The 26,788-nt window shown below is 39.4% G+C and overlaps 1 protein-coding gene across 2 annotated transcripts in view; it reads right to left on the bottom strand.

Annotated features, from left to right (window-relative positions):
* Positions 1 to 26,788, bottom strand: part of LOC135481251 (kin of IRRE-like protein 1) — a 92,861-nt gene that overhangs the window by 62,254 nt on the left and 3,819 nt on the right. For both annotated transcript variants that reach the window (XM_064761099.1, XM_064761115.1), the window contains exon 2: positions 8,192 to 8,262. The gene's annotated coding sequence lies outside the window, so the exon portion shown is untranslated. The remainder of the gene's footprint in view (positions 1 to 8,191; positions 8,263 to 26,788) is intronic.

Raw genomic sequence — 26,788 nt, 5'->3', positions numbered from 1 at the left:
ACCATAACAGCTGGCAGGGGGGTGAGGGGGCACACTTGATTAGGAACAGCTATAGAAGCAGAAAATGTTGCTAATGACGCAAAGATTCGGGTTAAATCATCCCTATTTCAAAGAGTGAATCAATAATCCTTAAGTCAACAAACCTTTTGTCGTTCTGAAAGATTAAACAACCTTAATATGATTGGATTAGCACCTGTACCTGCCAGATCGCAGGATCCTCTAATTACTAACCTCTTCTCTGGAGTTTAATCAGCCTATGAGAGTTTATCTGATTCACTCCATACTAGAGGAAGCTGTGAATGGAGAAGGAAGGAGTAAGTACCCATAGTCAAACTTTATTACACAAAACTGATGCACTTTCTTTGTCGTACAAAACCTCACCCACACAGCATTAATGTGACCAGCCATGGAACAAGTGACTATTAAGACATTTTTCACATTTCTTCAAAATGACACCAGGAATGTTACATGTATGTATAATTCATGTATACAGCGGGGGAGAGGGGGAGTGTATGGGGAGAGTTGAGCTGGGCCAAAAAACAGGAGAACATCAGGAACAAAGACTGTTTATAGCAGACTTCTCACAGGGTTCTGTGAAAATTATGCAAAATTACTGTAATCCACGATAAAAAGATGTGTATATCCATGTGCCCATGTGGTGTGATGACAGGATTAAGTCATTTACTGTTAAAATGTGGACACCACCAGGGAGCATTAAAGGCAAAGACTGTTTTATGAAAGTCTTCTCACAGAATCCAGCAAATAATTATGCAAAATTATTCATCTAGATGTCCATGAGGTGTGATGGTCAGATTAAGTCATTTACTGTTAACGGTCTGATCTTGGTGGATGAAGGCAGAGATTGCCTAGATAACAACTGTGGTATTCCCAGCCTCCCGGCCCCACATCATGTACACTCTCTAACATATTGTGACAGTCCAAGGGTTTAAATGACCATTAGGAAGATAAGCCCAAGATCTCTGGCTAAGAGAGCAGCTAATTTAGGCTGACTGACCCCAAAGACAGGGAGTCTGGTCACTGATACTGGTCTTAAAGGGACAGTCTGGAAGTGCTGGACAGATCACTAGACTTCTCCCCAGGACTGATTATTATGGTGGATTCCCCCAGGGTCCCACAGCTTGAGGAAATTAGGCAAGGCTGGCAGGGGGGATTCTTTTAAGTCAACTATTGGCTGTAGTCAGACAGTTACAGTGTGTTAGCCCTGTACTAGTCAGATAAATGTACATTAAGTTACTGCTACAGCTATAGCAACCAAATGCTCGCCAGCAGCCATTATTTGTCTAACAAATACTCCAATTTGTTGTTTTCTTCTATGGAGCATAATACAATGTAGTATACATGTACATGTAGGTATCTAAATTATTAAGTAAAGATGAACCCAATGCCACATGTTCATACAGCCCTTAACACGATTTACCTTTACTTATGCACATCAATATATACACTTATGCATACAAATACATCAAATTTTGCTTCCATTACAGAGCTGTCAACGTAACAGATAACAAATGTTCTTAGAAGCGTGGTGCTTGTACAATTAAATAGACGTCCACATAATAACATCAGCGACGGGACACATGGGGAGAACATTGATGCTATTTACCACAAACCATATCACGTCCTCCCACATTACAGGAAAGAGCCCTGCCATATAGGATTGATGAACAATGTCAAACCCAATACACATGTGGCCCATTCATGTCCTAACATTCAAATAAATACAGCCAGAGATAGATGCAGCAATCCATCCAGCAAATGGGATTGGGGGGGGGGGGGGGCGCTTCAAAGACAACCTGGACTATAGCAAAGCAAGGAATTCACTCAAAGAGGCCTGTGTTCATGGTGCTATATATGGGAGAGGTTTGGGCTGACTGAAGATGGTATGTCCCCTGCAGCTGGGTAGGGCAGCTGTCTATACCCCATGGGGAGCTCCTGTACCCCCTAACATACATAAACCCTTCCCCTTGATTTCAGATCAGTCTGACTTACTCTACAGCGGCCTAAGTGTACAGCCCTGGGTTTGGTCATGTCAGCCTGCCTGTGTGATAGAAAGGAACATTACAATCCAGCTGTCCAAATCTGTCACACACCACACTGCACACTTGACATATACTCTTTTGTTTTCACTGCTGGCTTGGCCTTAAAACATGTTTGTTTTCTAACATCCAGTTACAGAGCTTTTCACATGGCAGGACACAGGGCAAGAGCATGGGTACAGTTCCCTGTCACCAATTCACGTCCTATGTAGAAATGGGAAACTGGTAGATAAATGTGGTCTATAGGTAAGTATTCTCTTTTAAAAACACAAATTATATTTAATAAGTTTTAAATTAAATTAAATATTAACCAATCACTTTGGACTCAATGTTAAAAAAATATATCACTCCAAACCAACAGGAGAATTTACGGTATGCTATTATACTCATAGCTATACCTGTACCTGCAAGCAAAAATTGCCTATCGGCATAAATAAATGCACACATGTAATTAAAGCAGAGCATGAACTATGCTGTTGTGCCAAAAGGACATTTAGCCTTTAAACTTAAGGAAATTACCATGGTTTGGAGACTAATTAAGACGTTGATTGAGCAGAAGGTGAAAGTCCGTGTGGGGACAGTGAACCACCATCCACCAGGATGACTCTTCAGTGCCCTTCATTTCCTCTCCGTTACAGCTCCGAGGTGCCCCGCCAAAAGATAGTCGCCGCAATTTGTTCAATCTCACAAGGTAATAGCACAGTACAACAAAAGTGTGAATGGTTTCATTGGCAAAATGTTATTCTCTGCCCGATAGTGAGCAACTGCTAACAGCCAATACAGCTTGAGAATCTAATTTGTCAGGAAACCGAAAAACACAATATAGCATTGGCTCGAAGCAATCAGGGGCAAGCAGTGTTGTAATACAGAGCGAAGTCAGAGAATGGACCAGCCTTGTGAGGTAATAAGCCTGACGCCTAGTTATCACCCCCAAGGCTTTTCATTGCACTGCCAATAAATTTACATGCCTGTTATTACACCACAAAAACAATCCATCTAACCAAAGCTCAATTAAATCCAAGTATTGACTGCACTCTTCAGCTCATTTTCAATTTTTGTAGCATAAAACATCCCTTCAATTCATTAGTTACAAGAAATCATTCTTAAATTACATTAACATTCATGATACTACAGTACATGAATGTTCATTAGAACACTAAGTTTTAATCACATTAGTCTGAAGTGCAAAGATGAGATTTTACTGCCCATGAGGGAATTCATGCTCTATATCATACACGCCATTCCAAAAAAACTGACACTGCTCCAGTGATCCATGCTGACAATTGATTTATGCCTCTGTCCATTAGGAGTTATATGTAACATTGCCCGCGATGAAGTGCCCCAGTGGTCACCATGTAGGTACAGATTAGTAAACATCCCACCCAGCCCCTACTGACCAGACCCTGTGCCCAGCCATGTGGTATCAAACATCACAACATTGCACCACCAGTTTACAGACCTCTGCTGCAGGAGATGTGATGCAGGGTACACTGTCTGTCTCCATTCGCACATCTCATCAGTTCTATTACCACTGATGTGGGGCTTCAGCACATCTGGTATCCTACGCTACTTTCTCTCTCTCTGATAACATTGTTTTCACAGATGGTCATTGTTTTTCTACCTTCCTCCACAGCATCACTCCAATCTATCCAGTTACTTTGTCTACAATCTCTGGGACTTCTCTCTAGGTTTCTAATAAATATTCTCACATGTCAGTGTTTTATGAGCTGTTGAAGGCCAGCAGATTTCAAACCAGTGGACAAAATTATGAGCAGATAGAATCTTCTTTATTTGCTGTTTACAGTATAAATAAACTGAAGTTTTCATTTGAATTGAATATTTTAGGAAGGGCGTTTACATTATATGAATTCACGATTGACTTTTAACCATAAATATTGTAAAGCTACCACAAAGATAAGTCTATGTAAATTTCTCCTCATGCCTTATCAAAGTTCAAACATGTGGACTGAAATCATGATAAAACTGGCATTTTCACACAAGCTGTCACTGATGGGGACTCAATATTTTTGAGAATCTTATGGTTGTGTTAATCAGTTTTAGGCAAAACACCATAAAAGAGAATTTTGATATAATGACCTTGCACAATCTGCCATTTTAACTGGTTTGATCAAACAGATTGTCTTTTGCGCAGGAATATCCTTCCTTTCATCTTTGGAATTTGGCCCTTTAACTGCAGCCCTTCCTCAATATAAAGTTATATGATGTGACAGATCTTGATTGGACATGATCTTTGCAGACTTTTATAGCTGCCAGTGACACAGAATATCTTGTGGAATCTGGGAAAATGTCTCTGCTGACATGTAGAGAATCTCCATTAGCTGCCCTCACCTCGTTGTAACACTGGGTAAATGTTTACATGTCATATGTCAGAAGGCGGTGAGGAGTTTCTCAATTCTCCCATTAATCTGAGACCAGAATATAAACGCTTCTGTCAAAAACAGCTTTGTCAGTTTGCCCATAACTGATATTCTGATAAAATCAAATATTACATTGCCTGCTACTCCCTACATTCTTTGATGATAGCTGATCTTAAAATCTCAACCGTCCAAGGATGCGAAGGCGGACTTGATCGGAAAGCATTGATTGACATGGAGTGTTAATCAGCCCGCTATTAGAAATGTTTCTCGATAAAACAGCTCAAGAAAGAGCATCAAGGCTGGCAAGTTTACTGAGGCTGTCCCCGAGTGTGTACTGGCCTGTAACAATCTCTGTCATATCTCAGGTCTCGTCAATAACCAACACCTGCCGTGTCCCCAGCTGCACTAAAACAATCTGCCTAGTCTGTCCACACCAATAACAAAAACAGACCAGCCAGTGAAGGCTTGCAAGATGAAAAAAACAGCACAATCATGCAGAATACCTGAAGAACCAAAACACAGGAAAAAAAAGTCCCAAAACCATGAACCCTTCAAAACTAAATCATAGTACTGATTCAGCAGAAAAGAACATTTCTGTTCAACACAAACTGTACGATTCCAACTGGTCCAAACAACACCATTTTGCCATTTCCCCTTGTTCACATTGTTTTGAGCACCAAATTATTTATAAATGACAATGTTTTTCTTCCATCAAAAAATTGTTAGGCCTGATTAATAATACCCATAACTCTCGCAGATGCAATCTAATATTAATGAATAAATAATGACTGCAAATTGCATAATGTTTGAAAAGTTCTAGAGGAAATCAGTTAAAGCAGGTATAGTAGTGGCCGCTAGATGATTCTGTTAGCAATTTATTCAGTGTGGATTTCTCTCTATTTGTCAGTCACTTCTCAAAAATATCCTTCATACGGCATATGCGGTTTATCACAGTATGAGTGTGCAAGCCATTAACAGATAATAACATGTACTGAATATGCTGAAGGAAATCCAGCTGGGTTGGTTGTTCTAAAGTGTGTACATCAAAACACCTTGCAAAGAATTCATTACAACTCTTCCTTATGTCAGAAGAAAACACAACAAGTTACCTGTACATGTTACTTGAGTATCTGGACTAAAGACATTACCTCTGATACTTAATAACGGTGGCAAACCAGATGTATGCACCACACCACACAGGTATCTAATGCAAGACAAGGTCACACTTCATCAAAGTAATAAATGATTTTTGCAATTTCTATACTTAGGTTTGGTAGCAAGGCACATGATAAACACATGAATGGAAAACATCAGCTCATTACACAAGGCAAGTCATGATGTTGATAATTTATGGAAATTAATATGCACACAGAGCATAAGCAATTCAACATCCCCTCATGTCATGATTTTTGCCATTTCTATACAAGGGTGGAGCAGGATAGGTTTATCCTAAACAAATATACATCAACCACTGCACTGCCCCTCCTGTGAGCTAGTTGCCTTTAGGTGATGTATTTTATATTATCATGTTTAAATGTACTTTAACTGTTTTCTGTCTTATTATTTAAATTATACTTGTTATGAAGGAACATTAGGTTTTAAAGATCTGACTGATTAAAAGTTGAAAACCGGTAAAAAGTGGTGAAGAATTTGAGGTACTGATTTTTGATGTTACATAGATGAACAATACATCAGAATGACCATACATACATGTACTGAGCAACAATGTTTAATAACAAGGAAAGTTACTGAAACCTCATCCAGTAATAAAACCTTTCAACCTCGGTTAAGATTCATTATGTACTGGAGAACTCTATGGTTAATATCCATTCTGTAGGGAGAACCCCATTCTGTTGGGAGAATCCCGACTAAAACATGGTCAGTAGAGGGATTTGTACATTCAGGGAGGCTTCAGATGGACATGTGCTCCTTGACAGTAAGAGGTAAATTGCCTTCATCTATCATCCACAGTCTCCCATGTCATAACAGACAGCCCTCTTGCCAGGCTAAACTCATGTCTGACCAGACTCTCCCCACCCTCACAAACTCACTCAATTTATCTCCTACATGGACATCCACTGGCAATTATTGGCTGGCAAAAATTCCCTCAGAAGAAACAAGAGCTTCTCATGCTGCTATTTGTCCTGAACAACAACAACAAATAGCCGACTTTTTAACACCGTGTTAGAAGAAACAGAGGAGCTTAAGTTCAGGACCTATAGTGCCTTGGCCAATGAATGAATGAAATTACATACACCAGAGTAGCTAGTGGTGTAACTGTCCATCAGGCTAAGACTAAATCATGCCAGTTTTACAATATGAACAACAAAAATAGCAGTAAGATACACCGGCATACATGTAGTAAACGTTTCTGGTGCCATAACAAAACAGCATCGGAGACAATTACAACTGCTTCCAATATATCTAATTCTAAATGAAAAGAATCCAATATGAGGCATTTAATAAGTCTTAAAAAACGACAGAGACAAATGAAGATCATCTTGCAGTAATATATACTTCTTTGATTGTTGTTTATCTCCACACTCATGAATTTTCCGTTCCACACAATGGCAGCTCTGTTTACTAGTGGAAGAACCACAGCGCCTGGGGTAAACCACCAACCTTTGAAAAGTTACTAATGAACTTTCTCACATGTGACGTGCATGTACAGATATGCACGACATACTGGAGAAAGCCAGGTAGTGTTCAATGAGATTTAAAAGGGTCACACAAGTGTGATCAGTCCCATTCTCCCCAGGACCCCATGATCAGTGAGCTGGAGAATCTAGTCTTAGCATCATATATATCATGAAAATCAACACCATACACAAACACAAGGAATATGTAGGATTTGTGGTTTAAAGTAGAGTCATGTGATCATAAACCACAGTGAACGTATTTCATTCAAACTCTGACTCATATCAATAACAAGGTTCAAGGTCATTTGATACCTTCTTAGAAGAAAGTTCTTTGTCTGGTTATTTCATATTAATACATTTTTTAGAAAGCAATTTGAGTTTATCAGTTTACTGTTGTGTTGAATACAATTGACTGTGTCAGTCTGTGCTACAATAGGGCAGGAAGTAGTCCTACTGGGTGTATGTTATCTAGCAGACAACCATTTACAGTTATCCTTCAGCGACTTCTCCTAAACTTGACTTTATGTCCTTCTTTTAGTTTAACATCGTCCCATAGAGACCATGGATAGACCGACATGGGTAATGGACCCAGCTTCAGTGCAAGGAGAAAAATTAATAACCAGACAAAAATCCGGGAGGGCATTCTGCAGCAGGGATGGGCGGCACATGGACATTGATTATAGCAGGATTGATTTCATACAGGAAACTATAGTGCGATGTCTTAAATATGCCAGCAGAATCATTGCAATTTTTCCAGCTTCAGCCATCTTTCTTGCAGCTTCAAATAACCTTCAGTGGTACTGGAGGAATGCAAACAAGCATTTCATTGTGGCTAAAACCACCAAACACATGTGCAGATTGGGCCTGCATCCTTTCACTTTTAAAAGCTTCATGGACAACCAGAAAAAAAGCAAACATTTTCAATAACATCCTTCTGAAAAGGAAGACCTTATCCTAGAAGCACATGAAAGAGGACCCGAAGTCTGCAGCAGACCACATGTCAATGCTACAATATTTGTTGTTGACCTGACTTGTAACCAATCAATTGAGGCTTGGGCAATCAATTTTGTTTGCCAAGCTCCAAAATTTGGCTCTAGATTAAAAAGATAAATCTTACCTAAATTTTGTCATCAAAAGCTGGCTAAGAATCTGCTTTCCTGGATAAACAGGCTTGTTCCTGCAGAACTTCTGAAATTCACAGACAAAAAAAAAAGTACATGAAAAATTGCATCAAGAATCAATATAAAATGGCATTATAGACACATGGGTCCAATTAGAGCCGAAATGACTGGTTAAACCTGTCCCTAGCTGCTGAATGTATTAAATCCATCTTAAATTATTAGTTAAGCATAAATGCTCGGCAGAGCTGATAAGAGATGAGGAGCTAAGCCTCTCATATTACATGATAATTAAAACAAGCGTGAAATCATGCAGTGATGTGTTAATAAAGCATGTGCTTGGACTGCACTCATTGCACGTGTGCCCAAGGATCAATTTCACGCCACTGCTTGCCAGACGATCTTAGTGGCCAATCTTTAGTATTTGATATGCCTTAATTTCCTGCTTCGTAATTGTCATTGTTGTGCAGCTCTAGTGCAGCAGTTGGTTGACAATTCCGGCCGATCAAGCCGTCAGAGCCATGTGGGGCAAGAAATCCGGTGAAGAGGAACTCTAGCTCGGCCATATAAAACACATCATCAAACAGCCTGTGTGGACATCTCATTATCAACATACCACCAGGGAGTGCTTTTTTAATTCCCTCACATAATTAATCAGGCTACATCTTACCAAGAAATGCTGGAAAAATTGAAAACCCCTTAAACTTTGAATTTTTTTTTTTCTAATTTCAATTACCAAATTCTTTGAAACTTTCCAGAACAGAAAATTTCTTCCGATGACAAGCTGCATGAATGGGAATTTAATATCAAGGAAACAAATATTTACTAAAACACTAACCCCTCGGCCAGGGCGGTCTTCCAACCAATCTGTAGGTATCTCAGTCAAACGTAATGTCAAACTCTAGATGTCTCACTCAACACAATACACCAACAAACAAGTACTTCATCTATCCTTTCAGGCTGAATCCCCTGACTAAGACTCATAACTTTTGTTCTCTTAAAAAGACACAGCTCAGAGTTCTTTTTCCCATGAATGAGGCAAGAGTACATAGTAAGTTTTTAACTCTTGGCCAATTCAGTAACTACTTAAGGTTTTGGAAAAACTAATCTTTCCTCATTTTATTTATGGCATTTCTGATCCTTGCATTACACCCTGCTCTCTACCACATATACATTGATAAGGTTAATATTATGTGCTTTGGCCAGCATTTTTGTCAATGCGGGCCAATTCTAATAGCTTTGTAAGTAATATTCGTATAAGGCATGTGAACAGTTTTGTGTTTCAGACAGTGGGACTGTTGGTTAGATCAATGAAGATGCTTTATTATGTACTTAATTAACAGGACACAGTTGTTCAGGCCCACCAGGTCAGGCAGATGTGGGGGGGGGGGGGGGAGGGGAGAGATAACTATGTCTGGGGCTAAGAGGTACAGCTGTTGCACCTATCATCCTCAGGCACAGCTGCCTGTCCCCCCAGACAATACCACCCATGTAACTTATGGTCACTGCCCAAACCAGCAGCCACACACCTATTTGATTCCTGCACAGCACTCCAGCCTGTTACTGTCACAAAATGTTCTGCTGACACATAGCCAGTTTGGCTGGAAAGTTGTTACCTTAATATACAGTACTTTATGCCATAGGGCACATAATCAGGCCATCTATAAAAAAAATTCTTCGCTGAGGATAACCCAACCCTATTGTTCAGAAAAAACGGTAGGGATTGCTTTGTCTTACCCAGGCTAACAAAAATGATAGGGTTTTAAAATAAATAACATGGAAAGAGACATGCAAAAGGAAACCTTTCTTAAAATCCTGATCAAAACTTTATTGTAGGGTACTTTTTCTGGAGGGCCTGTCAGTTACGTCAAATGAACATAGTTTTAATGACTGTCCCATCCACTACTATCCCAGGTAAAAATTAATTGTACGAAAAAAGAAATTCACAGCAGAAAGAAAAGAACAAATGTTTTTTTACAAATACTAAAAGAAAGCAAGACAACCAAAAATATTAACACATGTACAGTACAATTTAAGTAATACATTGTATTAAATACACCTGCAGCGCAAGCAGAAACATATAGTATGTGTGCACAGAAACAAACATACTGTCACTATAAGAGACAATATGTGCACACATTGGTATCCATGTAGATCTCATTCTCCCACGCATGGCTGCATTTAAACATGTCACATGGTCGCTGGATTAGTACATATAGGTATATATGACTACCTATTTGTTACTGGCTTAACTGAACATTCATCCATCAACTCATTAACAAAAGACCTTAGAACATGAAAGGCAAAATCAAAAGGTGTTAGTATGATCATGGAAACCTATACACAGGCATATATCGATAGTGCAATGGCAAACAATGAGCAAGCGATGACACAGATGAACAACATATACAAAAAAAGTAAATCATTTTCAACATTCATTACGACTGAGTGTCTGTAAAAGAATAACACCATACCGAAAACTAGCAGAAATCATATTACAGTACTGTTATCTGTGAAGGTTAAAGAAAAACATTTCTATATCAACATATACATCTTCCCCATTATTACCTAGATATGGATGGTTTCACAACAGCTGTCACTCATTGTACCTTCATGACTTATCCACATTAACAAAGGTTTAGGTCATACATGTACATGTAGATTACTGCTGGGCAAGGAATTCTGAAGTTCACCCAAACCCTCAACTTTTGTCACTGACCATCTCTCATTCAATTCAACACCTTTTGTTAGACTGAGACTCTGGTGCACATTATTGCCTCTACACATAAAAAAGTACAAAATAATCAGCTGTTGGTGCCTCCTTGGCTGTAAGAGCTGGGAGATGCTTCAGCTGTATAAAGAGATGGACCAGGCTGTACCAATCAGCCTGCATAATGGCTTATGCCAGGTACCTCACCTAAACTCAAGGCCTTCATACTAATTTACTCTAATGTTCCACACTTGTACTCCATACTTTTCTACTGAAAACTTTAAAGACAGAAAACTTACGTTCATGGTGGAGCTACATGCATTTCAAATCATATTGTACTCATCCTCCTCCTAACTCAAAGACTCCTGTTTTGTCAACTGTATTGTCTACATATTAAAATTTCATAAATACATGCATGCTCTTACTCGATGTTTTTGAAAAAAAGGGTGTTTCAATAAATATATTTTTTGCCATTTAAATGTACATTTTTATATCTCAGCACTGCCAGGTCACAAAATCTTGTCTGTTTGATTACTCCTCCCCTACCCATTCATTGTTCCCCTCTCATCGGCTGGTGACATATGTGAAAAATCTGGGTACCATATGAGACCAAGGTAAAACATATGGAAATCTTCTGTCATTACTTAATCTCCAAGCAGATGTATTAATATCCACTGATGAGCAACATATTCCCTCTGGCAGGGAGACTTTCAAGCAGGTCAAGCAACCCCTGCATAATGTATGTGAGGTTAATCAGGAGTTGCCTGAATCTGGAAATATTACAACATGATTATACCATGGATCAAAGGGTTGGCTGTCACCATGACAACCGACACTAATTAGCAGGTATTATCCAAAACTGACCCCAGGTTAAGCTCTTCAAAGGGCGGCTTCCCTTAGGTCTATGGGTGGAGTTCAAGCTGTGACAAACTTGATCTGTAAAAGTTGATCTTATACATTATACACAATGGATTGGCTGATGGTCCAACCAATGCACATTTAGTATGCTACATTGTACCTGTGGCTAAAAGTTTCTCCAGACATTTGGACATTTCTTCTCATACAAATTCATAACTGCCAGCTACATGTACATGTAGCTACCTCTTGCCTAATAGGTGGTTTGCGATGACAGTCATCTTGGAGGTGATATTGAGTATCGCCCACTGGGTGTGTACTGTTAGAGGTGTCATAAGCTGGGCAGAGGCCCTCGGCTGGTAAGGGCATACAATGGGCAATACACTCATACTTATCTCAAAGATGGCTGCCATTGCAAACCATCTATTCATTAGCATGCCCCCAAATATCGCATTACAGCACTGATCTTTTTTGTAAGTAGTTTTCGCAAGTTTTGTGTAAGTTACCAATGCACTGTTAACCCAGTAGAAAAATAAGTTGTAGGGACAGTTTTTCACCAGGTACAAACACATTCAACTTGAAATGCTAACCTCACAGACCAATGAGTCTGAAAGGCAATTAACACATAAACATTGAGAACAGAGAACTGCATTCACACATGTTCATAACTGAACCAAAAGGTAGAGATCCAACATGCAGAAAACTTAACACCTGGTATATACATGCACATACCTATATATCTACACATCACCAAAAGACAAAGTGGGAGAATAGGTAAGTCCAAATAAATAGTCCTTACATTCACATATTTCCACCTGTCTAATCCTTGGCATCTCAATCATGTCTTGTCCATGGATGTCTTCAAACACATTGCCCAGTCAATAACTGAGACTTACATGTGAATATGGCATCCTGTGAGTACTTCAGTGTCTGAAGATTGCAGTGAATATCACTCTTCTCAAAATACCATGAAACTTAACCCTTGAAACTTGAGCATCTTAGGTACAAAATCTTAATCCCCTATCTCATATGTGAATGTAGCAAATTTCAATGCGGTCTACATAGCTAAATTTGCTTAAATACACAAAAATTTTCCCACTTACACGTTTGTACGACAACAAACAAACTGCAGGTAAAAGCTATCCTGAATCTGCCATACAAAAACAGGTACAGGAAGATACCAGCTGGTGACCCCAAAAACAGTCTGGGACAAAAACAATCTAGTCACAATAATACACATCAGTCAAATGAGCAAGTCCACCGACCTGCCGACACATTGCCATATGGTCAGGAGGGGTGCATATTGTTATTTAGATATGGGACAGCTAAATCTGACAGTAGACCAGTGCTGTAAACCCATTGCACATGTATATGTCTGTACCCACACTCTTTAAATGAGGCGAGTCAGACTGACTATGCTGTTACAACCAGGTGTACGGCCATCAATGTTCCCCTCCACAGAGAATGGAGTGTATCAGTAGTGTTCAATAACAACAACAGTTAAATATTTTACAAAGTTCTCATGTTGTTAAATACTTTCAATCTTTGTATTTCCATTTCTGTTACCTTAATTCCTCAACCTTTTTGTATATGAAAGAGCAAAGTCCAGTGCAAATTATGCACATTTATAATCAGATGTTGGAGACTAAACTACATGTGTTGGATTGGCCAATTTTAGGGCTTCACAAAAAGTATATTTTTTCAGTCCACACAGAATAATGCCTCCAGAATAACCTTGAATATACACAATGAAATCATGCAAAAAGGTTGAAGAATTACAGTACTTTGATTGCTCCAATTTCTCACCTTGATTTCATTATTGAAGCCAAACCAACACCACATCCTTTCACCTCACCCTATAGGTGGTGTTAAAACTCCAGTGGTATTGGCTGCTCACTGGCTACATGTATCCAATATGGCTCACTCCATTTGTTAAACACTTAGTGAACTTCAGAGGCCTATATTTAATATCACTGTCTTCTCCCGCACAACTGTAAATTTGCAACCTACTGCAATGGAATCCTACTTGTTCTAAATTACACTGTTTATACTCTCACAAATTCATCTTGGGAGTCCAGTCACTATGTTTATGAAATATTGGTCATGTGTGCAAGAAATCCTAATATTATATGCACAAGGCATTTAGGGAATTCTAGCTCAGTTAACAAACTGTGGTCAGATTTATGTTGGGGTTAATCCTTAGAGCTCAAGAGAGGTCTGATTGGGGATCTGGGAGGGCTGGGGCAGATATTACTGTCACTGGTGGTTCACAACAGGCATGTATCACCCTGTGTTATTACCTCATCAGCTGACTCACAGAGGTAAGAATGGCCCCCAGCTCACAGGGCCCCTGCCAGAATTCTCCTGTTTACAATTAACCACACAACACCTATCATTAATCAGACAGGCTCTACCCAACCACATCACAACATGTCATCACTGAGCAGTGTGGGTTGGAGGGGGGGGGGTGCCTAACCCAGCATTACCCTCTCCACACAGGGGAACACCAGAAAAACCCGTTACATCAACAATCTGTTATCTTACACAAATAATTTCTGGGAATGTAAAATTAGAGATTTCAAAAGGGCTGATGATAACCACCTGAAAGCAGAGGAAGGGTATGATCACAGGTTAGCTGGGTGGATAAATCACCCCCAGTACAGTCATGAGGAAAGCTGCAGCCCCAGGCTGGTTCTGACCCTCCAGGGTTATACACACTAAGTAAAGCAGCCCCCCCTCCACCATCACTCCCTACCGCAAACTTACCATATACACCAATAAACACTGCCACAACTGTACACACTTGGATAAAGGGTTACATTTTTGTGATATCAAAGGCCATGCAGACCTTGACATGGAAATATGTCTGGCATCATGGCCAATTTTGTGACAGGAAAAGTATGGAGTCTGGGTCACATAACTGCTATTAAGGCAATGCCCTGTGATGATGTATGGACAGTTTGGGGTGAGGCCAAGATGGAAATATGGAGGACCATGAGGCTATACAAGTATCAGGGAGGAACACAGAGATCACAGGGCCAGCAGCCACACCCAGCCCAAGCCTAGACAAAGGTAGTGCAAAGAGCAGATAACCCTTTGGCACATACGCCCACAGCTATGTAGCAATGACTGGGTAGCAGATTACCAGACCACCACTCCAGCCATATGGAGCATGTACCAGAACTGACATCCCTATTCTAACACACTCAATCTACATACACTGAAGAGATATTTCTCACAATGCCCCTGCTAACACATTGTACCATGCCACAACTTTTCAGATGGTTTATTTCTCAAAAGCTTGGCAAACAAAAAATCCACCAAAGACAAAGCCTTAGCACTTTCATAATCAAATGCACTAAAAGACTGAAACCATATAACCATAAATAATTCTATTTGAACTTCATTTAAACATTTTTAAAGTGTTTTCTTGTGATGAGGTACATACATATAGTGACAGCTGTAAAGTGCTAACAGTCAAGTCTGTAGATACTTCACACTAAGATCTCTGGCAACTAAACATTTCAGTCTCTTTAAATAAATTAAACATGGACATCTTGGGGGCTGTGGATGGTAAAAAGTTCATCCCCACACTTAAGCAGCACACTGAATGTCCAAACACATGTCTAGATTATCCAGAAATGTTTCAACAGAAATCTCCATAGACTTTATCACAGGTCTCTATCAATAGCGAAACACACCAGCCAAGAGTTCCTTCAACAGATAAACCTAAATTTAATGGGAGCTTTAAAGATAAGACACACCAGAGGTTTTGGGTGTTTGAAAACAAGGCAGCTCGGGTCATGGACCAGGGATATACCACAGTCTGGGATAGGACAGCATGTACACCCACCCATCTTACAGAAAGTGCAATGTCAGAGAATAAAGCTCACAGATGAGGATTCCATCAGCTAATATTGCTTCAGCAGGGGCTTCATCCTAGGCCAGAAGACAGCCTATCCAAACAGTTCCTGCCACCATCCGAATTGAAATCTGCACAGAGACTTCATAACTTTACATGTCCTTGGACAATCAAGCGGAAAACTGAGACAATTGCAAGAGGGGAGATTGGGGATAGACAGAGAAGACAAGCAGGGAGCCAGGCTATTGGAACGGCCATATTCAAACTGTCACCCTGAGAGAGGAGGACAAGCACACTGGGCCCATTCTGTCCCATGTGTACTCCATGAGCACAACAAAAATACTTCCAGAGGTGGAGGAAAAAATCCATAACTGCCTATCTGACTGGGCAGCGTAAACTCAATTCTGCCGCAGACAGAATGCTCAGAATTTCGAGATCATCAGAAATTGAAACCATATTCTAGGCCGTTCATAATTGTCAGCTTGGCCTTATTAGTTTGAGCCAGCAGGCTTCCATCAGAGAACATTCATACATCCGCTGTCCCCAAAGAAAAGCACTGCCTAATACCAGACATTCCCAATTTGATTCTGCTCCCACCCAAAAAGCCCACTTTTCTTTTGAAATGTACTAACAAGACCCTTAAGGAGCAAAGCCGCAATGATACCTCAGCCCAGGGCAGGACTGGGCATACACAAACCCCACCCATTATCCCCCCTCTCCCCAAACCAAGGCTTCATGTATAGTCATCACATGGGCCAATCTCAGAGCCTCAGATGTGTTTTAAATGGTATCACACCCAGCATCAGATGACACAGGCTGTTCATCTTTCACACTTCAACTAAAGTGATGACACCCTGACCTCAGGTCTATCACAGTTTAAAACTCTGCAGATTGATAAATACCACGTAATACAAGGTGCATCCCACCTGTGTGAAAAATAAGTTAGCAAACTGGGAAGTTAGTGTACAAAAGATATATTTCAAGATTTAACGTACATAAAATTGAACACCCTGCAAATCTTCAGTAAATAGCACATTCCTGGAAGCAGTGAGTTCAGATCAACCTCTTTTCATCCATAAGTAGTCAATGATCAAACCTTGCTATTTACAATACACATGCACTAAAGTTTTACCATTTTCTTTTCTGGTTACTTTGTTTTAAGGGTATCATTCAAAAATCATGGTTAAGGCCCTTACAAAGTTTGTAGATCTGTATTTATACAATAAAAATATAATATATCTTCATCATCATCATTATTACTCTCAATCTTTTTGCTTCAAATTTTACATTATAATCCAGCCATGTGATTGTTGACACAACCATGCTTAGCCTTTCCCTCATATTTTCATCATTTGTAGATCTGAGTTCCAACACTGAGCTTTTCAAATGTCTCCGTCTACAGTCTAAACATTAGAAGGTAACTTTTTAACTAATCTGTTTAAACATATGTCATTCTCCATCTGTATTAGTTGCAAAATAAAGACTGACAAATCCAGATATAATGACTGAAACTCTCTGAGCTATGTCAGTTCACCAGCTGTCAAAGCAATGACCATCACAGGAATGTGTTCAGTATAGGAGGCCACAAGAAATTCAACACAAATTTTCTTCTAAAAAATAGAAAGCAAAAGCTGTAAAAATATAATAAAACAAATTATGAGATGTAAAGTCATCAACAAGCTGGTCTCTTCATCATCAATTCAAAACCTCTTTTGTTGCGAAAGAGTCGCATAGTGGAATGCCTTCAAATAGATGTATGCATTCAGAATATACTTTATTTAACTATTTATTTACTTTAACTGTCTGCTGCTGCTGTTTTTTTATCCATGGCAGTTGTTCTGGAGACAGATCAGAAAGCAAATCAATTTCTGTGGAGATCATTTACCTCCACAGCCAGGGAGTCAGTAGATACTTGTAAATACAGGTAATGACGTTCCCTGACATGATGACCTTTCCTTCAACACCTGATTAACACTTAATGATAAGTTGATTAGAGTATGGCTTATCTGTAATCCAGTTTCTGATCTAAAACTACAAATGCCTTCCCAAAACTGTCCACCGAAAATATGTTAAAGTTTTTGAGACAGTATTGCATAACAAGGTGATGGTGTATTCCGTACAATGTCATCCATCAGCATAAGCCCTTTACAGGCAGTTTATAAATGGCTTCCTCTAGAGAGAGAGTGTGTCAGAGAGCAATGATGTAAGTCCACCACATTTCTGTACAGTTATTAACATCTGGGACATCCCAGACTGCCTGAGGGCTTTCTGCCATGTGCAGTCCACAACCCTTTAACACAGCTGTTGAGTCAGTTTGTCAAAGTTGACATGCACACAGGCCGGGTATCACCTTCCACTCCAGTTTCACTCTGTGTTTGTCATACATCCTGTGTCACTTTCATAGACAATATCTGTCAAACACTAACTCCAAAAGCAACACACACAACTTTTCCCTTTTACACACAAGAACCATAGCTAGTTTGTTGATAACAAGCAGTATTATTTTCAAAAATGAGTCAGACTTTTTTTTTCCGAAGAATTCACCACATGACCAGACACTAAAGACTGTGAAATATTTCTGATAAAAAAGTTCAGAAAAAATTGATACTGCTGGCATACATGTACATGAAACAGTTAAAGTACATATGCACAGTGCACTTACTTTTGACATTCAAAAGCCCAAACCAATTCAGGAATGTGCACACAAATGCACTCTTCTCCATCTACCAATAAAACAATTATAAGTATCGCAAACAAAAGATGTCGATTACACTGACACACACATCCAAAAGTTATCTGTAACAAAATTATAACATTCCATTTGACAGAGTTTACTGAACCAAAATTTTATACCAGTACCAAACTTTTTTGGTAAAAATTTCACAAGAGCACGATAATGGACAACACCAGCTTCTGTCATTAGCTGGTTTACTTACAGCCTGCATACAGGAGGAACAGAATGAATATTCAGGGTTTAGTCCTCACTTCTTTCTCCCTGTCATTAGCTGGTTTACTTACAGCCTGTATACAGGAGGAACAGAATGAATATTCAGGGTTTAGTCCTCACTTCTTTCTCCCTGCGCCGCATAGCTAGATTTGGAAACTCAGTAAAGAGACAGCAAAAACTGCAATGACTCATTCGACTACAAACCACTTTTTACCTCAGTCTGTTCTTTCCCCTAGAGGCAGCTTTTCACTCCCAATCTCCCTCCTAGGGCCCACACTGTACTTAGCCTCTCTTCCCCCACCCACCCACCCATCATCTCTCACCTACTAAGGCAGTGACATCACATAAATAAATAAACACACAAAAGCTGTCTCCCTTCAATACATCCAGACTTTTAGATGATCGAAAAGCCACACCAGGGAATAAAATCTCTCCTGGAAAATATCTAAGCTGTAAATGTGTCAGTGTGCATTGCTTTCTAAGTGAGGGATATATGATGTTTAACCTTTATCAAGCTCACAAACTTTGTGATTATATCCTAAACCATACCTAACACTGATAAACAATGCTCTTTTCAATTAAGCACTACTTGACTTCCCATATCAAAGCTTACAGAATCTATCAGGTACCACAAACTATCCCTCTTACACACTAAACAGAAGATTTCTAGCAAGTAAATGTAAGCATTGGACAGAACGATGATGAAAACATCCATGGTTTTATTTTGATTTCCTTGCCTACATTTGGAACTTGATAGCCACAATTCCAGTACTTAAAGGAGACTCTGTTGTTTCACCTCCAGTGTGACGGAGTCTAACGTTTCCCCAGGAGAAATCAATGTCAAGCACCAGCCGTCATTACAAATCCTGAATCATTAATTAAAATGTTTTACACGTCAAAGATTTTCCAAAGATGTTCAGACCGATCAAACTTGGAAACGTCCTTGTGAACAAAGGTGACTGACACGCAATGTCCACAGAACCAAGGATGCCAGCAATCCAGACAATAATCTCTAATTATTGAGATTAAATGACCAGTTTATAGCCTGAGCTAACATAAAGCGAGACCACCACGCACCGAGAGGTTGCAACAAAAGTTTCCGCCTTCTAAATAATTCCAGCACTTTACAGATTTCCTGTGCCAAGATGGAATCCTGCAAGGAGGAATGCTGTCGAAGGTAAGACCATCTGGATGATTCTAGCCCAATACTCCAGGCAAGCCCTTCAGCATGCAGCAAAGCAATTAGCAAATTACAACAGTGTTTTATCCTCTCGGATTGACAGTGGTGACAAAAAATGTGTGACACATCAGAAGTCCCGAGGTGCTGTCACAATGCCAGTGGGACCAGAGACAAGCTCCTTAACTCCTGTCTCCCTCCCCAACACTCCAGCCCTGCCACCTCTAATAAGTGATCATCAAACACCACCAAATCAACATACAACAAATGTAAATGGCAAAACTAATTTTCTTGTACCCGTACAAGAAGTTATTTTCTTTGTGAACTGGTAAACCACATATACACAGGTGTAGAGTTTAAAAAGGGTGCAAACTTTTGTTCTTCACTTGATAAACTAACACGGAAAGCTGTATTTATTGTTCTCAATTAAGGCTACTGCCAACAAATCAATTCAGTTATCAGAAATTAATTTCATTTACTTCAAACGATCAAATTTGGGGAAAACACAACACAATTCTCAAAATTAAGTCTTTTTTACTTGAAGTGCAATAGCCAATCAATGACAGGCATCATCCAATCCAATCCAATCAGCTTATCGTCCAGAGACAAGTTTTCCTGATAAAGATCCGGACAGGCTAGGATTGGGTGACTGTTGCAGCCGTCTGCCATACGGTCATCCTGCAGGGCATCTAACAAAGCCATGAGGTCGACAAGTTTGCCATGAGCTGCTCCCTTCTTATGCCACAAGGCTACAGAAGCTGTACACCCTCAGGGGGGGTGCTTCTAACGGTGGCCTTGTGTTCATGGAGCATTCCAAGAGTAACAGCTAAAGATCTGACAAGGTTGAAACTTCTTGGTGATTTGTTCGGATGTGTCATGCCACTGCCACTCTAATTGATTTCCTCTCTGGCTCGGACAAATTAAACCGACATTAGCCCTAGTTATGGATGTGCGGTGTTAATTCTATTTCATGTTACGTCACTTTCTCCACATCATCCTCCCTCTCTCCTCCATGGCTATGTGCTATGATGACAATCTGGAGTTCCCACTAGCTACAGTAATCACATTGTCTCTAACAAAATCAACATTCTCCCCACCCGATTTACTTCAGACTTTTATCAATCATATTTCAAACCGTCAAATAGACATAATTGTGCGTGAAATGTTGTTACTTCAGTCTGTGGTTTAGATGATTCAAAGTCCACTTGCGAGGCTTTTAAGTATAAAAAATTCTTTTCCGGCTGCTACAGAGAGCAAAAAGCAAAATCGTCACGCTTAAAGCAACTTTAACAAAACGCTTACAGAGTCTTGGGTGAGTCAGAGAATGGCATGCCACCAATCACTTTTCACCCTCCAGCTTCACAAACAAAGGTGATCAAATTTCAATCAAATGATAGTTTTTAAAACGACCTAAAAGGCATCCAAGATCCACAAATATAGGATGCACATTAAACTGCTAAAATTTAAACTTCATGCAAAAATTAAATGCAGCAATCAACCAACAATTATCTTGAACAAGTTATCTTTTATAGCATCTATAAAACGCAACTCCTATGAAACATCATCAATAATAAACAAACAGCAGTACCACTACTACAATAAAGCTGATGTTTAGTACTCAATTTTGCCTTACTGCCTCTCCTAAGGCGATAAAATTGGTTTATGGCAACATGCATTTAGATTAACTCCACATTTAGAGTTTTATGACATAAGTCCAATCACTTATCTGGGTGAACTGGTGAGTCCCCAGAAACTCTGATTGGGCCTATTGTCAAAAACACTAAAGCCAGATCAAAAATGTAAACATAACAATGAAAAGTTCATAACAAGTAGGACAAAGACCATGATACTAATGAAGTCCAGATGATGTGGTACAGCCTGCCACGTTATGGACTCTCCCATAGTGGCCTTTCACAGATGGTCCCTGATTATAACCAAGTTACTGCTGTATAGAATATTTAATTTGCTTAATAATCAAATTATGTAAAATAAAACAAAATGTCATTAGTATTCAAATTATAAAATGAGTCAGCAATTTCCTACACTATCAGCCTAACTGCCGCCAATTAATGTTAGCCAGTTAAACTTTAGTTTTGCCATTTACCTGGTCAACTTAGGAGCCCAACATCGTATAAACTGATGAAATTTAGTACAGCCCCACTGTTCTGAATGGTGAGAAAACTCAGAGACTCAAACACTTAAATACTTCCTCCCAAAATTTTAAAACCAGGATTATTACACCTATATGCCATCTTATGTATCTTAAAAGTTTCATATCCAAACTGGGCTTAAAGGATACATGAAACGCTTTGGTTTTATTTCTTAATGTGCAGGTTATCATGTGTAGTAACATATAACAGTACAAACAAATTTATCAGCTTTCACTTTGGCAAGGTAAACCAGCTTCAAAGTACAGTTTTCTTAAGGCTCCAGGGATCAGTTAGGGAATGAAGTAGCTTGTAGCGGCGACGTCAACGCTGATCTCTTTTTAAAAGGAACTTTGTGGGGACACACCGAACGAGTCTGGTCGAAAGGGGGCCGAAGTGTGGGGAACAGACCGAATGGGGGTGGTTGTAGGGGCGCAAGGCCGGCACAATGCTGACCCAAAGAAGCCATACAGCATCTGTGTTCAGGTTTACTGTAGCGACACGGTTCAAAGGCTTGGAGCACTTTGAGAGTGTTCACCAAATTCCGAGCCAGATCAACAATGATGTAATTTCTGAAAAAATCCAACCGTTGACAGAAACTATGCATAATACAGAGGAGTAATTAACACACATAAAAATACACCCAAAATGAAATTGATTTAACACAAATTCCCAGTCATAATTTTCTTCATTTAGCATAGAAACATAGTCCCTGTTTTATACTTCCTTTTCATGCATCCTTTAAGAGGGAAGGGAAATTGAGGTGGGGGGAGACTGGTAGACTAGACTGCCCTAGATCATATTCTGAAAGCTGGAAATGGCCCATACAACTTTAGTATAATAATTGTCAATAGTTAATAAGGGATACATATGTGAATGGAGAGTACCTACACATGTATATGCACACACCTATGCCCACATGAAGCCAGCACAGACATATTTTTTCACAAATGAAATTCTAGTACCTGTTGTCTCTAGCTGTAACATGGTTACATTTCATAGAAAACAAATAAAAAGCACATACATCCAGCCGAGTTATATCAGAAAAATCAAGCTAAGCCTAACAAAACCATGTCATTTCCCATTGTTTGATGTACTAAGCTAGGTCTGCATGTACACCCAGAGGCAAGCCCATTTTGAAATATTAGCATAAACTACTTCTGACACCAGACAAATTTACACCAAAAAATGGGAAAATTAGAATTTAAGATATTAATTGTTTATTAATGTTATGGTTTCCTAAGAACTGGAACTGGCAACATTTGGCGAGGTTTGGAAACGTTGAAAAGCTTCAGCCGAATTCTGTAAAAACTAATGCTTTGATCAGTGGTTGGTATACATGTAACTGTGTTTCTAAAATCCATCATTTATCATTTTAGCCAACTAGAATACACACAACAGGAATTTAGAAGTTTTAAAGTCATCATCATGATCAACAGTGATCTAGGCAACAGGTCACTTATTTTCACTCAACAGCCTGTACTTTACCCTAACAGCAGCAATCTTACTACAATAAGTATCTGTTTCATTGAAACTCTGCATTGGAAATGTGTCCCTGTTCGCAGTAACTTATAGTAAAAACAATGGAGAAACTGAGTGAGTGATTGAGTGCTTGGGGTTTAGCGTCATACATAACAATTATGCAGTCATATGATGACAAAGGAATCCTAAGAGTGCTTGCAATGTGCCTCCTTGTTGCAGGACAGATTTCCAGTTGTTACACTATCCCCTTCATGCTGAACGTCAAGCGAGGAAGTTACAACTTCCCCTTTTAAGGTCTTAGGTGTGACTCAATCCAGGATTGACCCTGGACCTACCGCTCCCGAAGCGAACGCTCTACCAACTGTGCTATCGGGGCCGGTATGGAGAAGGTGAAAATGCCACGTAGAAATTGTTACTTTGAAATATTGGCATTTTATTGGCCATGAAAAGCAGCTGAAACTTCAAAGGCCACTGTCTGCCACTGTGTGGTTGCCAATTTGCCCTGTTGTGGCAACTGTAGTGACTTGCATCGTGACATGTGAATGTTGCTTATGCCACGGGAACAATTTGTTTCACCGTTTACAAAACTGACGTATATAACATTTTAAGGGAATAGATTAAGACCTATCAACATGAGCACAGAGACACTTCACCTTGACAATTAACATACCATTGAAAGGGACCTACCTGCACAGATGATACCACAGAAATTTCCCAATTCGTAAATGCACATTTGCATGTGTGTATCAATTCATGCGAGTATCATAATGCAAAAGAGTATTTACCTGGATGCATTTAAATCCGCAAATGTACTCCTTATGTTACATACAGCACCTTATGTTTACCAGTCAGTCACACTTTTGCCCTGTTGGAATGATCATTTAGTTAGCACATCAAACAGTACAAACACCTGTTACCTGGTCTTTATCTGGGCACACTTTGGAGTTTTGTTTCCTGATCATTGGGATAGTGGATTACCTGTGTTAACCCTGCATCAGCCAGCTCCCCAGTGGTGCCCACACTTTCTTTACACCCTAAACTATAGGTCTCTGTGCAAGGGCTGTAGCTATGCTGTCATAAAGACAACCTGACACCATGTGGTCTATAAAGGTGCCTTTATCCCAGTGTCTGCCCTGCCTTGTGTTCTACAGCTTCTCCCCTTCACCCTTCACCCCCCACCCACCAGACCACTCCAGTACAACTTGGTTAACACCTCGGAGACAACAAACACCCTTAGGGATTAACTGCATGGGGGAAAGACAAAACAGCCGGGAGCTACAATTGGCTAGCCTTTGTCCTTAAACAGCTCTCTAGTTCAAGAATGCAAACTTTCACACCTGTGAGGAAGGTAATCAGACTGATCCTATCCAACAACAATATCACCTAATTCCATGTTCGTTCCCTGCTCACCTGTTCCTTAATTGCAAGAGTCAACGAATTAAACTGTTACACAGGAAAAACATTGTGTTGCTGTGAATAGACCAGTGTGTAGGTACATTATCTACAAGCCAAACAGCAGCACTATCTTCTGCATATCATATATACCTGGTAAATTAAATATCTAAAATATAAATACCACTAAATGTGTCAAATCTGATTTAAAAAATGTACAGACCGGAAAAGAAGTGAGGCATTATTGCGTTGTTATTTGAACAGCTGCCCTAATTTATGCCCTGTCAAATTTTCACAAGCTTTATATGCAAACCAGGTTTTATCCACATTTCTCTCTCAACTAGCATATATATTCCACACACACACTACCTTGTTAAAAATAAAAAAATACTTTATTCCACCTGAAGTTCAGCATTTTGCTTGATTCTAATTGATTCATCCATCTTATACAGCCATTTATTGTAGTTTTTTGTGAAGTTGAAAATATTGTTTATAACAAAAACCTTGAGTGTTGGCATCAAAAGTACCATTTTAACAGGTATGTGCTAAACTTTAGATGAAATACAGTAGGCCATAATTTTTATGACCTAATTTTTTAACCAGCCATTTGCACTTTTGTCCCTTTCCAGCACGGCCTGAAAAACAACCTGTCAAATATTAAATAATACATGACAGGAAGTTTACACTTCCTGTAATAACTTATGTAAGAAGTGTATATAAGTAGGTAAAATAATATTCTTCCATCTCCATAGTTACATAAGTCAGTACCTTACCTGATTTTATCAGACAAAATCCCACAGAAGGCAAAACAGCTATACTCTGGGGCTATAATTATATATATATATTAAAATTCTGTACGGAGTTAGAATGCCTTCACCATAAAAGTGGATACAACAGAGGCATTCAACATGTAATTCAACATGTAACATATAAATGTGCCCATCATTCGGCCAGACTTTAACCTATACCAGCACATCATACTAACTTTAAGTTGTCCATTTATAATCTATCACTAAATTTTGAAGACCACAGAACATTTCCATTATTTCTGCCCCCCCCCCCCCCCACCAAAAAAAACATTATGTTCTTTGTAGAGCAATTCATTGTGCATGCAAGCACATTTCCTTAACTTAAATGTACTCGTATATATACATTCACACATACTGTGCATGTTTTGTCCATGTAACTTGCAGAACACAGAATGCCCCAAGAAAAAAAAAACACCAGTCATTTACAAGTAAAGGTGTGATCATGCTGTTTTCAATGTTCCTAGTACACACAATTAAAATACACAAAAAGTAGAAGACAAAAAGCAGGCTGTTCGCACACTTCATGTATAATTGAGGAGCAATTTCTAAATACATGTACCATGACCGTACTGTCATATCATTTGGGAACAAAAAGCACGCACTTTGCTACAAGTACAGTAGCTTTAAGTGAAGTGTACATGTAAATGAGTTACATGTTTCACTGCTTACTGCTCTAATCTCCTTGATTTGTCAACCAATTAGGGTAATTACCTATTATGGCAGGTGCCTAATGGAATGTCAGACTACATTTACCTGTAAAACTTCTTTCTATATACTCATACAATTGACGCATTACAACAATGTCAAACAGGTACAGTCAACAACAGATGGTAACTGTCCATTTATTAAAAACGTCTTCACCAAACACTTTTCACAAATGGCGTTAAGAAAGAATTGTGTCTATGTGTATGTAACAAAAAGCTCACCACTTTAAAGGCTTCCACTTCCATTTATTTATTTATTTGACTGGTATTTCTCGCCCCACTCAAGAATATTTTACTTACACAACTGTGGCCATAATTATGGCGGGAGGAAACCGGGCTGAATGTGGGGCAAACCCACGACGACCTGTAGGTTGTAGCCAGATCTTCCCACATATGGTCGGAGAGGGAGCCAGCATAAAATGAACATGAACTCACAGCAACCGCATTTGTGAGAAGCCCCTGGGTCATTACGCTGCACTAGCACGCTAACCAACTGCGCCACAGAGGCCAA

The sequence above is a fragment of the Liolophura sinensis genome, chromosome 1 (assembly GCF_032854445.1).
Source record: "Liolophura sinensis isolate JHLJ2023 chromosome 1, CUHK_Ljap_v2, whole genome shotgun sequence".
Lineage (NCBI taxonomy): Eukaryota > Metazoa > Mollusca > Polyplacophora > Chitonida > Chitonidae > Liolophura > Liolophura sinensis.
This window is presented reverse-complemented; position numbering and strand designations above follow the sequence as displayed.